The sequence below is a fragment of the Moschus berezovskii genome, chromosome 6 (assembly GCF_049115385.1).
Source record: "Moschus berezovskii isolate FMDL1 chromosome 6, NW_MosBer_1.0, whole genome shotgun sequence".
NCBI lineage: Eukaryota > Metazoa > Chordata > Mammalia > Artiodactyla > Moschidae > Moschus > Moschus berezovskii.
The window spans coordinates 76,212,314-76,228,759 of NC_142465.1; the positions used below are offsets into that span (position 1 = coordinate 76,212,314).

Sequence of the window (16,446 nt, forward strand, 5' to 3'; positions counted from 1 at the left end):
TGTGTGTGTGCGCGCGTGTGTGTGTAAACGCGGGCTGGGGGTGGGGTACAACACAGACTAGTCACCCTCTGCCTGTGTCAATTCAGAAGTGAAGAATGGAGCGTGTGTGTTTTAAGCACAGTCATAAAGAGGAAAAGAAATTTTCCACTGGGTCCTGGGTGAGGGCCTCCACAAGTGTGCTGCAGGGGAGGAGGGGCAGGAGGCAGGAACCTGGCAGGGGAGGCAGCTGAGGTTGGGAGGGGTGCTGCTGGTGGGCCTGGCAAGCCTAGGAGACGTGAGGGAGGTGGCTGTGGTGACTGGGTCAGTCTGGCTGGCAGGCATGAGTATTTGTGTGACCTAGGGTCACCCACATTAGTGGTTTCTGGGGTCCTTGCTATGCCCCTTTCCTTCTCCTTGGGGAACCTGACTGGCCCCTGGGTTTGTGGATTGCTGGGAAGGGTTCTTCGGGGCTGCCAGAGGCCTGCGAGGTTTTCTTTCTCCTCCTTTGGCTGCCCCCACCCAAATGCCACTTGGCCTGTTCTTCCTCACCCTGTGGGAGTCATTCCCACCTAAGTGATGCTGGGAGCTACTGCTGGTGGCGGCGACTCTGGTCCTCTCAGTGAAGAGCACATACTTGAGTCCAGGCGTCAGGGCGTCATCCTCCACCTGACAGTGGTTCGGGCGTGTTCACTTGGATTTCTGATGCATGTGGAGAGGGAGACCTCCTGCCTTCCCCTTGCTCTTGGCTTTTAGGTTTCTGCCCTGGAAGTTCGCCAGGGGACAGTGGAAACAGGAGCAAGGAGACGGCTTCCGATGGGTGGCCCCACCTGACCACTGCTTAGGTTTCCTGCTATGTGTTTGGGGCTGATTCAGAAAATTTCTTGTAATTTCTCTGGATTTTAGTAAGAAATCTTCCCATGACTCCCTCCTCAATTGACTGCCCAGAGAAAAGCAAAGTTACCAGGAAATACCGAAAGGCAAGAACATTGTGGTAGCAAAAATGAAAAAGAAACAAAAAGACCTCGGCACTGCTGGCCCTGATCCAAAGCTGTGCTGCCTTGGTTGGTGCACTGCACGAGAGGCAGGAATGAGATAATGCTTTTAAAAATGGGAGGTGTAGATGCGGGCTGCTGGCTTGTTGACCTCCACTGCCTTACAGCACCCTGCCGGCGTCCAGTAGATGGCTCCCAGTACTCCTAGCTCACAGCTCCTCGTCTGGTTCCCAGTCTGGACTGGTGCCTGCCTGTTCTCTCTCTGAAGGAAATGTGTAGACGCTCCCATTCCCCTTGACCCCTATGACCCTACCAGTCAATACTGCAGTCCTTAAAAGATGCTCACGCCAGCCCACTAGCTTCCTCTTCCAGAACCTTCCTGGCTCTTTTCATGGCTGGGTGCCACATTGCTGGGCAAAGCCCCTCTCTAAGGAATCCCCCCACAGCCTTCCATCTCCTTCCTCCTCATCCACAAGTGTCTCTTCTTGCCTTCCCCCCACCCCACCCCCAAAGCCCTGGGGATTGGTGCTGCCTTCTGGATGATGAGGAGTTAAAAGGTGTTTCTATGGCAACTCCAGGCCCTACACCCCAGTGAAGTGTTTAGAAGAATAAACTACATCCCGGCTTATAAGACATACTGTGGCGGAGAGAAAAGAACTTGAAAGTATCCACGATGTCTGTGGCCCCCTCCCCACCAGTCACTGCCCCTGAAACTCTTGAAAAAACCTTGACTCTGGAGGACGGGAGAGGGGAGGACTAGGAATGAAGGAGGCAGCCTTGGCCTGCTTTCTGCTCCACAGCTCTGTCCGGCTCAGGAAGGGGTGGGCAGTGGGGTATGTGTGCTGGTGCCCGCATGCATGTGTGTGGTTTCTGCAGGGGTGGGAGCAGTCGGGAGAGAATTTGACTTCAGAATGCCAACTCCTCCTTTGCACAGAAGAATGGGGCTGTGCGATGGAGTGCTGGGGGCCTGCTCCTTGAGCCTGTGGGGAATTCAAGAGGGAGGCTCAGCTGGGGGGCCTGCTGCCAGCTCTGGAGGACGGTCTCTGGACGTCTCCAGATTGTTTTGACAGGGACCAGTGCCAGCAGATTCTTTCGGTATCAGATCTGAGGTTGTGGTTTTAGTGAAGAAGCCATTTTTAAGGAAGCCCGATCAATCCTCTCTCACTTACAAACACAAAATTACATTTTACACTGGGCTTGGTGACTTAAGGAAAATAAAAAGGATCCAGCTTCGGAAAGGAACCAGTCACTTGGGGAGCAGACCCAGGCTGTGGACATCTTAGCAAGTCAGGAAAAAGGAAAGCTGCTTATCTTAGGGAGGAGGGGACAGCTCTCAGACTTCCACTGGGTGCAGGCTCTTCGTGTCTTTTATCCACTCGGTATCCTTAAGAGTGGGTATTACACCTATTTTCCTTCAGATGGAAAACACTGGGTTTGAGATAAATTGTGCTTGCTCCAGCTCACCCAGTTACTATATGGTAAGGGTAAAGCCATTCTGAATTATGCCATTCTTCCAAAACTTTTCAACTTCCATTTATCCTTGCTATTGTAAGGCAGAAAAACCTTCCTAGGATCAAGATGGAATGGACAGTTAACATTTGAAGAATGCCTTACTTATCAATTTGGGGAGTTTTCCTTAGAAATATGAAGACAGCTGAAATGGCCAGAGGTTATAATTAAACATCATCACAGGAAAGTAAGAACTAATTACTGTCATCCTCATTATATCAGGTTATCAACAGAGAAAAATAGAGAAAAAATTCTAATATTCTTTGGCCGTTAGAACTAGAAGAGACCCTCAAAACTACCAGGTCAAAGTTAAAAAAAAGACTCGGTTTGTCTCACTAAAGCTTGGCCTCAAATACTCTTACCCTTCTAAGGGTGGGCTGATGAGTGAGGGCTTCCCAGGGTGATGTGCCCTGACTATGCAGCCTGCCAGTATGATGGGAGGAAAACCAGAGAAAGTCAGGAGGCTGGGTCCCGGGCTGGCTGGAGAAGGTGCCCCTCCCACAGTTCTGCGTCCCTTTCACAATCCCTGGATAGATAAGACTAGAAAAGTGGCCACAGAAGTGGCTTGGGTGGAGGGACTTTTGTTTGTTTTGCAGGAACAGCAGGAACCATTCAGCTCCACTGCTGAATGGCACATTCCAACAGGTTCATTAATTAAAAACAAAAACAACAACACAATTCTCCATTTCATTTAGCTTTTATCATTCTGGTCAGTATGGACAAGGAGGCCCCTTCTTCTAGCGTTTGTCACAGTCAACTCCTGGGTGGCCTGGAGGGGCAGTGTGGGGTGGTAGGAAGGCCATGGCATGGGCAAGGCAGGGCTGGGCTTAAAGCCTTCCTGTGGGGCTTGTTGGCTGTATGCACTTAAGCATGCTATGGGCCATCTTTAAGATTTAGTTTCCTCACTTATAAAAGGGGAAGAATAATCTGCACATCCTTGGCCTTTTAATTTTTGTCCACATTTCTAAAATTACAAGAGTAGCTGCATACATTCTATTATGTCCATGTGTGTATGTACCTGTGTGCTCAACTGTATCCATCCATCTATCCATCCACGTCTGTCCATCTATCTAAAGTCAGATAAGGGGGAAGTCCTTTTTGATCACTTCCTCTAATTCTGATCCCTTCCCTATGCATTTACATACATAATACTCATAGAAAATTTACAGTAGCCTTTCCCCTTGGAAACATGAATGGCAAAATACTATAAATAGTGGAACACCAATACAGCATTCAACTTCTTTTCAATGAGCAACGTGTTAGAGGTTGTTCTCAGTTAATATGCACACACATATATTCATTTTCTTTAATGTGCAGAATTCCATAGGGTTATAAATTATAAAAACTAATTATGGAATGATTACTGTGTGCCAGATACCATTCTAAATAATTAACATTCATGAACTCAGTTTAACTTAATTCTCTCAAAAGTTCTATGAGGCAGGTGTGTTACTTCTGTCTCCGATTTACAGATGAGGAAAGTGAGGCTTAGAAAAATTAGGTAACTAGTTCAAGATTGTTGCTGCTGCTGCTGCTGCTGCTAAGTCACTTCAGTCGTGTCCGACTCTGTGTGACCCCATAGACGGAAGCCCACCAGGCTCCCCCGTCCCTGGGATTCTCCAGGCAAGAACACTGGAGTGGGTTGCCATTTCCTTCTCCAATGTGTGAAAGTGAAAAGTGAAAGTGAAGTCGCTCAGTCGTGTCCGACCTTTAGCGACCCCACGGACTGCAGCCCATCAGGCTCCTCCATCCATGGGATTTTCTAGGCAAGAGTACTGGAGTGGCTTGCCATTGCCTTCTCCTCAACAGAGCCCATATTAAACCCTTACAGCCTAGGTCTAAAATATAGTCAACTACCATCCATATATTACAGTATATGCAATATTATATGATGCATATTATTATATACTATTTTAATTACTCTAATAAAGCTATCGCCTTATGCCAGTACCAGTGCCACGTTGCTTCAGTCGTGTCCGACTCTTTGTGACCCTGTGGATTGTAGCCCACCAGGCTCCTCTGTCCACGGGATTCTCTAGGCAAGAATACTGAAAAGGGTTGCCATGCCCTCTTCCAGGGGATCTTCCTCACCCAGGGATGGAACCTGCGTCTTATAGGTATAGGTATAGATATAGGTATAGGTATATATCTATTTATCCATTCCTCTATTAGGTATTTTACGTTTCTAACAGCTTTTCATGGTTACAAAGAGCACTATGACAAGTATTCATTGTACGATCATTCATTGTTCATATGCACGGATATTTCCCTATGGCAAATATACAGTTTGGAATTCTCAGACATAAAGTATGTGTACTTTATATTTGAACAGTTCCTGACAATTCAGCCTCCAGAGAGGCTGTTTTCATATATGCAACGTGCAGAGATGGAGAGACCATTAGCCCTGTGCTGGAGACATTTCTACACTTCTCTCAAACGGGAAAACAATTTATGACTTTTATTGACTTCCTGAGTTTTTTTCCTTTTTTGCTTATTCTTTTATCCTTTTGGAAGGGGGCAAAATTAAGGTTACTTAGACCAAGTTGATAGGAGCATTTTTGTAGGGAGAATGGCGCTACGAGCCAATGGTGCTACATGCCAAATGGCCTTTGACTTGTTGCCATTTTAAATTAACTCAACTGCAGATGGTTTTCTTTTTTGCTTTAATAAGAAGCAATGGGCCTTTCGGTACATTAAGACGCTTGACTCCAGGGTTTGACATGAACCCAGGTTCATGTTTTAGAGACTTGTGTTTTAAAGACAGGGTCTTATTGCTGACCCAAAGATGTCCCCTTTTTGGCTGGGCGTGGCCAGGCTCCGGGTGGCAGTAAGAGGACTCAGCCCTGTGTCTCCCTTCTCCTCATTGAATTCGGACGGTGCTTGGATGCAAGTGGTGGGATGGCCATAGGAGGGAGATGGACAGTGAAGAGGGGGCAGAGTGGGTCCTGGCCAGGAAAGATTAGGCCAGAGTCTCACTTTAATGGCAACTGGAATGGCTGGTTTAAAAGAATTTCACCTGCTCTGATTATAACCTTTCAGGATTCTTGGGATAAAGTGTCATAAAATGGCTTCAACAATAGCCAACCTGGCCTCTCCCTACCTTGTCAACATCACTGGCTTTTCCAGGTGCCGGTGTTCCCATCCTCTCTCTGCCCATTGTCCTCGCCTTGATTTTGAGTGCCCCTTGTTGATGTCTCATTGTCTGGATCTCACTTGGTACCTTTTCCCTGCCCACTTCTTGGCATTATTGCAGGATTATCAAACCTTGCCCAAATTTTAAACATGTCAAAAAAACATCATCTTTAGGAAAAAAAAAAATTCTTTGGAGCTGCTTGGGAAATTCCTAGAGGGGCTCATTCTCGGGCAGACCTAAGTGTATACTATCCAGAGAGATGCATCTCCAAAGAGGGGAGGCACCAGCTATTGTATTACTTATTAAGTCCAATCCCACCTTCTGGACATGGTATTCCATCACCATCCCAAAGAAAAAATTCCTTTTTTGCAGATCAGTCACCCTACTAGCTGGAGACTGCCCATCCCAGCTACCTGGTGAGTGATCTGAAGCCAGAGGGGTGAAATCAACTCACCTGACATCACACCATGATGAACCGGAAGCTACATTTGCTTCAGTTCAGTTCAGTCATTCAGTCATGTCTGACTCTTTGTGATCCCCATGGACTGCAGCATACCAGGCCTCCCTGTTCATCACCAACTCCTGGAGCTTGCTCAAACTCCATCGAGTTGGTATTGCCATCCAACCATCTCATCCCCTGTCGTCCCCTTCTCCTCCTGCCTTCAATCTTTCCCACCATCAGGGTTTTATCCAATGAGTCAGTTATTCACATCAGGTGGCCAAAGCGTTGGAGCTTCAGCATCAGTCCTCCAATGAATAATCAGGACTGATTTCCTTTAGGATGGACTGGTTGGATCTCTGTGCAGTCCAAAGAACTCTCAAGAGTCTTCTCCAACACCACAGTTCAAAAGCATCAGTTCTTCAGTGCTCAGCTTTCTTTATAGTCCAACTCTCACATCTATACATGACTACTGGAAAAACCATAGCCTTTACTAGACAGATCTTTGTCGGCAAAGTAATGTCTCTGCTTTTTAATATGCTGTCTAGGCTGGTCATAGCTTTTCTTCCAAGAGCAAGTGTCTCTTAATTTCATGGCTGCAGTCACCATCTTCAGTGATTTTGGAGCCCAGAAAAGAAAGTCTGTCTTTTATTTTGTTTCTGTTGTTTCCCTATCTATTTGCCATGAAGTGATGGTACCGGATGCCATGATCTTAGTTTTTTGAATGTTGAGTTTTAAGCCAACTTTTCACTCTCCTTTCACTTTCATCTCAAGAGGCTCTTCAGTTCCTCTTCACTTTCTGCCATAAGGGTGGTGTCATCTGCGTATCTGAGGTTATTGATATTTCTCCCAGCAACCTTGATTCCAGCTTGTGCTTCATCCAGTCCAGTATTTCACATGATGTACCCTGCATGTAAGTTAAATAAGCAGGGTGACGATATACAGCCTTGACATACTCCTTTCCCAACTTGGAACAAGTCCATTGTTCCATGTCCAGTTATAACTGTTGCTTCTTGACCTGCATACAGATTTCTCAGGAGGCAGATAAAGTGGTCTTGAATTCCCATCTCTTGAAGAATTTTCCGCAGTTTGTTGTGATCCACACAGTCAAAGGCTTTGGCATAGTCAGTAAAGCAGAGGTAGATGTTTTTCTGGAACTCTCTTGCATTTTTGATGATCCAACAGATGCTGGCAGTTTGATTCCTCTACCTTTTCTAAATCCAGCTTGAACACCTGGAAGTTCTTGGTTCACGTACTGTTGAAGCCTGGCTTGGAGAATTTTGAGCATTACTTTGCTAGTGTGTGGGCAAAGTACAGTTGTGCAGTAGTTGGAACATTCTTTGGCATTGCTTTTCTTTGGGATTGGAATGAAAACTGACCTTTTCCAGCCCTGTGGCCGCTGCTGAGTTTTCCAAATTTGCTGGCATATTGAGTGCAGCACTTTAACAGCATCATCCTTTAGGACTTGAAATAGCTCAGCTGGACTTCCATCACCACCACTAGCTTTGTTTGTAGTAATGCTTCCTAAGGCCCGCTTGACTTGGGACTCCAGGATGTCTGGCTCTAGGTGAGTGATCACACCATCATGGTTATCTGGGTCATGAAGATCTTTTTTTTATAGTTATTCTGTGTATTCTTGCCACCTTTTCTTAATATCTTCTGCTTCTGTTAGGTCCATACCGTTTCTGTCCTTTATTGTGCCCATCATTGCATGAAATGTTCCCTTGGTATCTCTAATTTTCTTGAAGAGATCTCTAGTCTTTCCCATTCTATTGTTTTCTTCTATTTCTCTGCATTGATCACTGAGGAAGGCTTACTTATCTCTCCTTGTTATTCTTTGGAACTCTGCATTCAGTTGGATATATCTTTCCTTTCTTCCTTTGCCTTTAGTTTCTCTTCTTTTCTCAGCTATTTATAAGGCCTCCTCAGAACTGTTTTGCTTTTTTCCATTTCTTTTTCTTGGGGATGGTCTTGATTACCGCTTCCTGTACAGCATCACGAACCTCTGACATTTGCTGAGTCACTTTCAAAATCCATGTTCCAAATTGTCATAATCTAATGGCAAGGACTTTTTGGATTTGAGAAGATGCTACTCCTGTTGTAATTTCCCCCACATTGTTTTTTTTTACTTTGACTCCCTACTTTGGGTGTCTCCTCTGTATGCTTCTCTTTGATTTTCTTCCACAGCCAGCCTCTGCACCCCCTGCTTCCCCCCACCCAATCCCCAGTTTTATTACACCATAGTCCTCACAAAACCAAGTCTTGCACCCTATTTCTAATTCCTAACTCAGTACTCTTTCCACTTAATCAGCAGTTTCCAGCCTTTTCAACGCTATGGACTATTTTTATTAATTTTCCTTCAAAGGATTTCATGTTTGGAAAAAATTATCCATCACAACTTCATGTCTTGGGTGTTGATTATTTTTCCATCACAAAGTCTAGTTAAATGGTATCTGTTACTGCTGACACTAGCCAGTCATTATTCTGATATAATCAGATAATACAATTAATTGCTGCCCAAAGCAAAGAAACCTGGTATTTGCTTAAGCCTGGGGAGCACTCCCATGGGCTTTTGGATGACGGCAAGGTATGATTTGGGCTGGTTCACAGAAGTGCAGAAGGAGCTCATGGACCCCTTGCAGAGCACTGCTGTTCACCCTCCAGGAATGGTTCTTTTCTTTCACACCAGTTTTCCACCTCTCCTCCTGTGCACTAGTCCACACACCTCACACCCTTGCCATTTTCTAGGTTCCCCCCAGTGCTGAGAACAGGGCTGGCAGAGGCAGTGGGTAACCGACATGTCCTGGTTGAGTTGCCTAGCCTTTCAGCGGAGGTGACATGGGTTCCTCCTCTTTGTCCGTTTTCCTGTGTTAATCTCTTATGGGCTGGAGCAGATGAGTACTGACTCTGGCTAAAGGAACTCACTAAATAGCATTTGACAGGAGGTCACAAGGTGTCTATCCCAGCTGTGGTGGAACTAAGAGGCTTTTTTACTTAGTTGCTAAAAAACTAGTGTTCAGGGGAGGGATATGGGGGCCAGGACAACTTTTCCTGATGCCTGCAGAAGCCATCTGTGGCTGGGATGGGTTGGATGCCATAGAAGTGCTGCCCAACACCCACTTCTGATTTATGTTCACGTAAAGCCTATCACTTAACAGTGGCATTCACAATGCAGAGAGTAGAGATCTTAAGTTTTCCCAGGTCTGTGGCCACCTGCTTTTTGTAGGGGTAGGGAAGGGAAGGAAATCTGAAAGATTTGGCTTCAGAGAGCTCAAGGGAAGGCTTAGCAGGTGGAAAAATAGAGTCCTTGGATGACAGAGGAGGGGAAATCCAGAGCAGACTAGAATCATTCCAGAATCAGACCTTAAATATTGCCCGACAATTATTCCTCCCTCTCTGCCTCAAAGAGGGATCTCTTTGATCCCTCTCAGAATGAGGGCGCTGGGCACCAGGTAGCCCAGTTGCCTGTAGAGAAGCACTGTTCATTCAGAAATCTCAGGGCTCCTGCTATCCCCAGGGTAGGGCATGGGGAAGATGAGCCTTGCAACCTGGGGCACACTTCATGAGGATGTGGTTTCGTGACATGAGGGTTCGCGTTGTTTGGTTAAGGTGCTTGCAGGTCATGAATCACAATGGACCTCCTTTGACTTATACTTGATCATCATGAATAGACTCATAGTCTTTGAAATTTGGAAACACAGTACCTCTTGTGAGCTCTGCTGCTCACCTAGTGTGGGTAAGTTTTCTGATCTCAGTTTCCTCATCTGCAAAATAGGGGGAATAATAGTATGTACCACATTGGGTTGGTGATTAAAAGTGAAAAAATTCTGGGAGAATGTTTAGTACAGAATCTGCCACATACCAAAAGCTCAACAGATGCCAGCTTTTAGTAGTAGTGTTGTTATATTGGCTTCCCAGGTGTCACAGTGGTAAAGACCCCCCTGCCAATGCAGGAGATGCAAAAGGCTTGGGTTTTATCCCTGGGTTGGGAAGATCCCCTGGAGAAGAAAATGGCAGGCCACTCCAATATTCTTGAAGGGATAATCCCATGAACAGAGGAGCCTGGTGGGCTACAGCTGGACTGAGCAACTGAGCATGCACACACATGCATGTTGTTGTATGGCAGAGTGGGTATTCTCACTTTATTTTTGGTGAGGAAAATGGGGCTCGGAGAGGAGATGGGCTGTTTTCCAGGGTCACATACGGAGAGCTGCATTTCAAAATCATGATTTGGTGCCCCCTCCCACCCAAGTCTAATGATTTTCCACTTTGTTACACTGCCTTCTACAGCATAGAAAAATAAAGTTCCCACTCTATATTTTCATGACTCTCCACATTTTAGAGTCTTAAGTCTACCTGATCTTATTTGATGATCACAACATCCCCCTTCAGAAAGCAGGACGGTGAGGGGTCATTGTTTCCACTGGACAGTAAGAACTGGTGTGGATCAGGGAAATCGGGATTGGAAATAATGTCTTTCAAGGCCAAGTCTACACTCTTTTCAAGGGTCAGATGACTCACATCTCTCTTCAGGCTGCTCCTGTATGTTTACCCCTGGTAGTCTCAGGTGGTAGATGCTGGGGTAGTCAATGGGAGGGCCTGGGAAATGGTGATACTGAACTTGGATATCAAGTCCATTGCCCTGCCCCCATCTATTCCATTCACCCTGTCTGTGTCAGGACTGGGAGATGTGCAGTGTCCAGGAGTGAGCATTGGCTGCAGTTTAGGACACCTGGGGTCTACTTCTAGGTTTCCTCCAGATCCTAGGATCACCTGGGTGATGTCAACCCTCCTGGACTTCAGGCTGTTATCTGTGAAATAGCAGGATTGGCTCTATGTGGCATGTCTACACTTTTTCCCTGCATGTATTTATGGTAGCTGATATTTTTCTGAATGTGCCTACTATGTGTCAAGTATTTCTGGCTCTAAGTTCCTTTGGAAGGGGCGCTCCATTCTAGCTGAATAATTGAACACTTAAATCCATCAACAGCACCTTTTAGGAGGTAATTTCTTTAGAAACAAGGTCTATTAAGACAAGAGCCAGGATCTCTGTGGTTATGAAAGTAGATGAGAGCTTGGACTGAACAAAGCCGCTAATGAGTTGACATATTTTATCAGATGACACATTTGACCACCAGACTTCCTGTTGAAGCAGAGCTGATGTGCCAAACAAGATAGCAAACTTGCAGAACTAGTTGATGGCTAGAATCAGAAATCAAGGTTACTTCAGTGTCTGTCATTGATCGCTGCAGGGCTTGGTAAAAATGCTTTTGAACCTCATTAGTACCACTACTGAAGCTGACCAGGAGATGGTGAGACTGAGACAGTGCTCATGGGAACAAGGCCTTCCTGACCTACCGTCTCCCTAAGCAGCCCCTTGCTCCAGAAGATTTGATTCATGGCTTGGCTTCAACATTTATATCTGAGAAAACTAAGAAAACTCCCCTCATAGAAGACTAGCTTCAATTAAGAAGTGTGTCATCTGAGAATACTTTTGTTTAAATGGATGAGGAAGGGGTTTGGAAGACCCGGATCAAACTTGTGCCCTATTGGTTAACTGCAGCTCCCTTCTCCAACAACAGGACAGGGACCCCCAAACATCTCGCAACCATGGCTTCCTGGTACAAATGTCCAGCAGAAAGACTGAGAGATGTGAGAGAATCCAAATATCCAGGGTGTTCTCTGGAATGCAGTTCTGAGCAAATGGGTGCAGGTGTGGCTTCCAGTTCCTTCTTGATGGATTGTCTCTTTGCCTGGGTTTCCTCAGCTCTCATCTGCTTTAGATCACAAACCCAAATGCCCACAGAGGCCAGTCACTGGAAGCTGGATGTTTGCATATTAAACATATTGGATTATCATTCACATCTACCAAAAGATATACATGTGTCTCCCTAGTCTCCTGTTTTCCCCCTTTGGAGGAATGAGTGGGTACTAAAATTATTTCTTTATTGTAAGACAAACAACAAAACAGTGGGCAAATATGATAAAACTAGTGATTTATCTTTGGCTTGGGAGTGGGGAAGTGATAGAAAATGGTGGTGACCATGGACAGCTGAATAGTTCACATCCCTTTGGAAGGGGACATTTGCTATTAGCTCCAATCTATCAGAGTATGATGAGTCCAGTGCTGTCAGATTTCCAGTCTCTGAAGATAACCTAGAAATCCAAGATTTTAACATGAAATCTTATTTTTAAATGCTGCCACAATTAAAAAGACACACACACACATACACACATGTGTGAGTCAAACAAAATATCACTGGGCTAGTTTCAGCCCTATGGATCACCAGCTTTGTGACCTTTGTGATCCAGATGATTTCCTGCATCTCCTTTAGGTTGTAGGATCTCTGAGTGAATAAGACTGACTGCTTTCTCAGGCAAAATGATATGCCTATCCTCTGTGTCCACAGAGAATACTGTTCATATGCTTGTTATCACACTTCTTGCACTTTCTGATGTGGTTAAGAACAAAGGTCTTACTGCCTGGCTCAAACCTTGGCTCCATTAACTGATAGCTGTACAGTCCTGGACAAGTCAGTTCTCTCAGACTCCTTTTTCTTATCTGTAAAATGAAAGATGCCGTAAAGGACTCTTTACCTGCTAAGGTGGTGGGAGAATACATTGAGGTGATGGGCATCGCCGGCTTGGCCCACTGCCCAGCGTGTAGTGAGAGGACTGGATGCACATCAGCCATTATCTTATTCCCATTTGGTGTCTCCTCCTGGACAGTGAGGCAGCTGGAGTACAGGGAGTCACACCCTCCTGTCCACTGCCCAGTGCATCGTAGGCATGTAGTAAGAGGGTGCTGAATGAATGAAGACATTGGAGGAAGACAGCCTTCTAGCCTTTTCAAGCAATGGTACACTTAGCCTTTTCAAGCAATGGTACACTTAGCTTGTGTGTGTGTGTCAAAGAGAGAGAGAAAAAGGAAAATCAGGTTTGACATGTTGGGTATAACCAACTCAATGAAAAAAAAGCTGTTCTAATCTGCGAAGATAGGAGATAGAATGCTAACTAGTGGTGGTTGTCTTGGGGGAATACAGCCAAGCTATTGCCCATTATTTTCCAAGACGAGATGGCATGGAACCCAGAATTCATACGTTGAACCTTGGGTGCTTACATCATGGGCGCTTTGGCAGCTTGACGGATTTTATTTATTCAGGGCCCCTTTAAGCCAGAGGAGATTCCTAGAGGCTCTTAAAATTTAATGCCCCACCTGGATAGTTAACATCTGTGTTTTATTTTGTTTAAAAAAGTTAACCCCAAATAGTTCAAATTCCTTTGGTAGTATCCTTGGGAGAAGAGTTTCTTACTGGGCAAACACAAGCAGGGAGGCAGAAAGAGTAAGGCTAGACCAGCACCTTCTAGGAGAAATAATACTGCAAGCCACAAACACAGGCCATGTATGTAATTTTAAGTTTTCTTGTAGCCACACTTGAAAAAAAGAAAAAAACAAAAAACACCCACATTAATTTTAATACTCTTCTTAACTCAATATTCCAAAATATTATCTTTCCAATATGTCATCAATTTAAAACATTATCAATGGGGTTTGAATTTTTTAAGTTTTTGAAACCCAGTATGTATTTTACACTCATAGTACATCTCACTTTGAACTAGTCCCATTTCAAGTGCTTAGCAGCGACCATGGCCACTTCAATTATAGGACAGCACAAGTCAAGACAGTATTTGTGAATGGAAACCATCCTTTTTCTCTCCTAGTTATTTTATGAGCTGTGCACAGAGATGTGGTGGGGAAACTGGAGGTGCATCGGGGTTACTGACTCAGTTTTGCCACAAGTGACTTTTCCGGCCACTGGTCCCTGCGTTGTGATACTGTGGAAGCCACCTGACTCCTGCTGTCAATTGACAAATGGGGAACTGAGATCCAGAAATGTGGAGGAGTTTGGCCTAATATATAAAAGCTGGAAATAGGATAATAATAGTACTATTTGACAGCAACAAACATTTATTCCAAGAACTTTTCATGCATTATCTCCATACATTCTCGTCACCGCCCAATGAGAAAGCAGTCTTATTTATATTTTGAAGATGAAGTGATCTCAGTTTAGAGGAAATATTAAAGTGGCTAATATGTATTCACAGCTGTTCTAAGAATTTTATATACATATTATAGTAATTCTACTATTTAATATAGACTTTCATATTAGGAATTATTATCACCATCATTCCACTTAACGGATGGGAAAACTGAGGCTGAGAGAGGCCAAGTAACTGACCTAAAAGGCAGCTAGTATACGGTGGAGTCAAGATTTGAGCCCAAGCTGCCTGATTCCAGAGCTTTTAATCACAACTTATGCCCAAGGTCACCCAGCCATACACAAAGGCACAGCTGGTATTTGAGTTGGGATGTCTGTTTCCTGTACATGGTCTTTCTTTACCATCCCACTCTACTGCCTGCATCACAGCCCTCTTGATTCCTAGCACATTCTGCCTTGCTGTGTTGCCAGTAAGGATCAGAACAGGAAGGCTCTGGACTCCAGCAGTGGTTGAAGGGTCCAGGAAAAACTGGCACATCTCCTCTGGTTTGGCTGATCCCAGGCTGCTCCAGCCCATGAACCCCAACTGCTTGGCCCAGTGGAGGAGGGTGGGAAGAACACTTGTCTTTTCTGCCTTCCCAGTTGGGCGAGGTCAGTGTACCAGGTTGGAAAGAGGTATGCGCCTAATTGCAGGGGTGCCGGGAGGCTGGGAGGATTAACACTCTCTAAATAGACATCAGGAAACTAAGAATAGCTTTGCTGCCTGGAAATTGATGGGTATTCCTGACCACAGGCTATCCCATTTAGTAGGTGCTCAATAAATGCGATGCAGTGAACTACAGAAATAAACAAATACTGAAAATGGGTCATTGGGAGAGCCCTTAGCCAGTAAGACTCTACTCTCTGTATAAAAAGAAATTTATACTGAGGTTATTTGAGTCTTCCTTCAGGTTGGAGACCTCTGTTACCTTTATTTGTCTACTTTTTTAGTCTCAAGGCCAGAGTCTTTATTTTTGGCCAGAAGAACAGCAAGCAGTTAGAATGCCAGGGAAAGACTAGTGGAGTTAGTTTCTGGCTTGTTGCCTGCTGTCCCACCAGCCTGGAAAGCTGAGTATTACTTCCTTTTGACTTATCATCAAGATTTCATGTTCCCTAATGGCAAGCCACTCCAGTACTGTTGCCTAGAAAATCCCATGGACGGAGAAGCCTGGTAGGCTGCAGTCCATGGGGTCGCTACAATTCAGACATGACTGAGCGACTTCACTTTCACTTTTCACTTTCACACATTGGAGAAGGAAATGGCAACCCACTCCAGTGTTCTTGCCTGGAGAATCCCAGGGACGGGGGAGCCTGGTGGGCTTCCGTCTATGGGGTCACACAGAGTCGGACACAACTGAAGTGACTTAGCAGCAGAGCACTTTGCAGATGCCAGTCCCCCTGGAGCCTGAAGGGGGGAACCTCCAAATTTGCCATCAGGCCTGGATATGTCTTCTAACACAGAACTCCTGGATCCTTACTGAGGGTTACCTCATTGTCTGGTTCCAAAGAATTGAGGTTGCCTTCCTGGCAGAAACTCCTAGCACTACCACCTCTTATAGTTTATCAGGTGAGCTGTGAGAATGGGGGCAGGGAGGATTTCCTTGTACTGTGGGAAAGCCTAAAGCAGTGTTTCCCAGGGCATGATTCTCCGAATACCAGTGGTAAGAAATGCTGTTTCAGCCAACACATTTAGGAAAGCTATTTCCTGTATTCTCCTTTGGAGATGCCCAGTGACCATCAGCAGAGTAAAGGCTCTGACAAGTCCTGCTGCATGGTAACCTGTTGAGCTCTGTTGAACCCAGTGTTTCCTAAAAGTATCTAATCCAGGAATTAATGTTTCCCAAGAAGGACCTATATCATTGCTGAGGGAAGTTGCTCGTCTGGACTTGCCGAACAGAAATGGCTGCATCAGTGTTAGTGGGCACCATTCTAGGGGCTGCAAGACAAAGGAGGAAAGGAGCAGTGACCCTCAAGGCCAAACACTGGCCAGATTCAAGTTTCCATTCTCTGCCCTTGACTTGTTTTATAACCTTAGTTGGCCTGGTCCTAGGCACACATCAGACTTGTAAACCCTAGTATCTTGCTTATACCCTTAGGGGCTTGATGGAAGGAAAATGTGGCCACATGAAGCATTTATGACTTGAAGGTGTGGGGCACAAGTGCTGTGGAGAGAAGGTCATGAGAGCCAGGGAGGCATACCTGTGTTCCCAGCCCTAGTCCCCACGTGGTCTTAGCCTGAGCCGTCACCTCTCTGATCTGCCATTCTCTTAGATGCATTTTACAGACAGCAGCCTCTTTGAGATTCTGGTTAAAACTACACATTTCTAGAGGTGCAGAAGAGACTTTCTCGAAGGC

General features: G+C 45.3%; 2 protein-coding genes across 2 annotated transcripts in view; one reads left to right on the top strand and one right to left on the bottom strand.

Annotated features, from left to right (window-relative positions):
* Positions 1-16,446, bottom strand: part of SYN3 (synapsin III) — a 446,058-nt gene that overhangs the window by 261,381 nt on the left and 168,231 nt on the right. The window lies entirely within an intron of this gene.
* TIMP3 (TIMP metallopeptidase inhibitor 3) overlaps positions 1-16,446 on the top strand; it is a 59,405-nt gene that overhangs the window by 1,403 nt on the left and 41,556 nt on the right. The window lies entirely within an intron of this gene.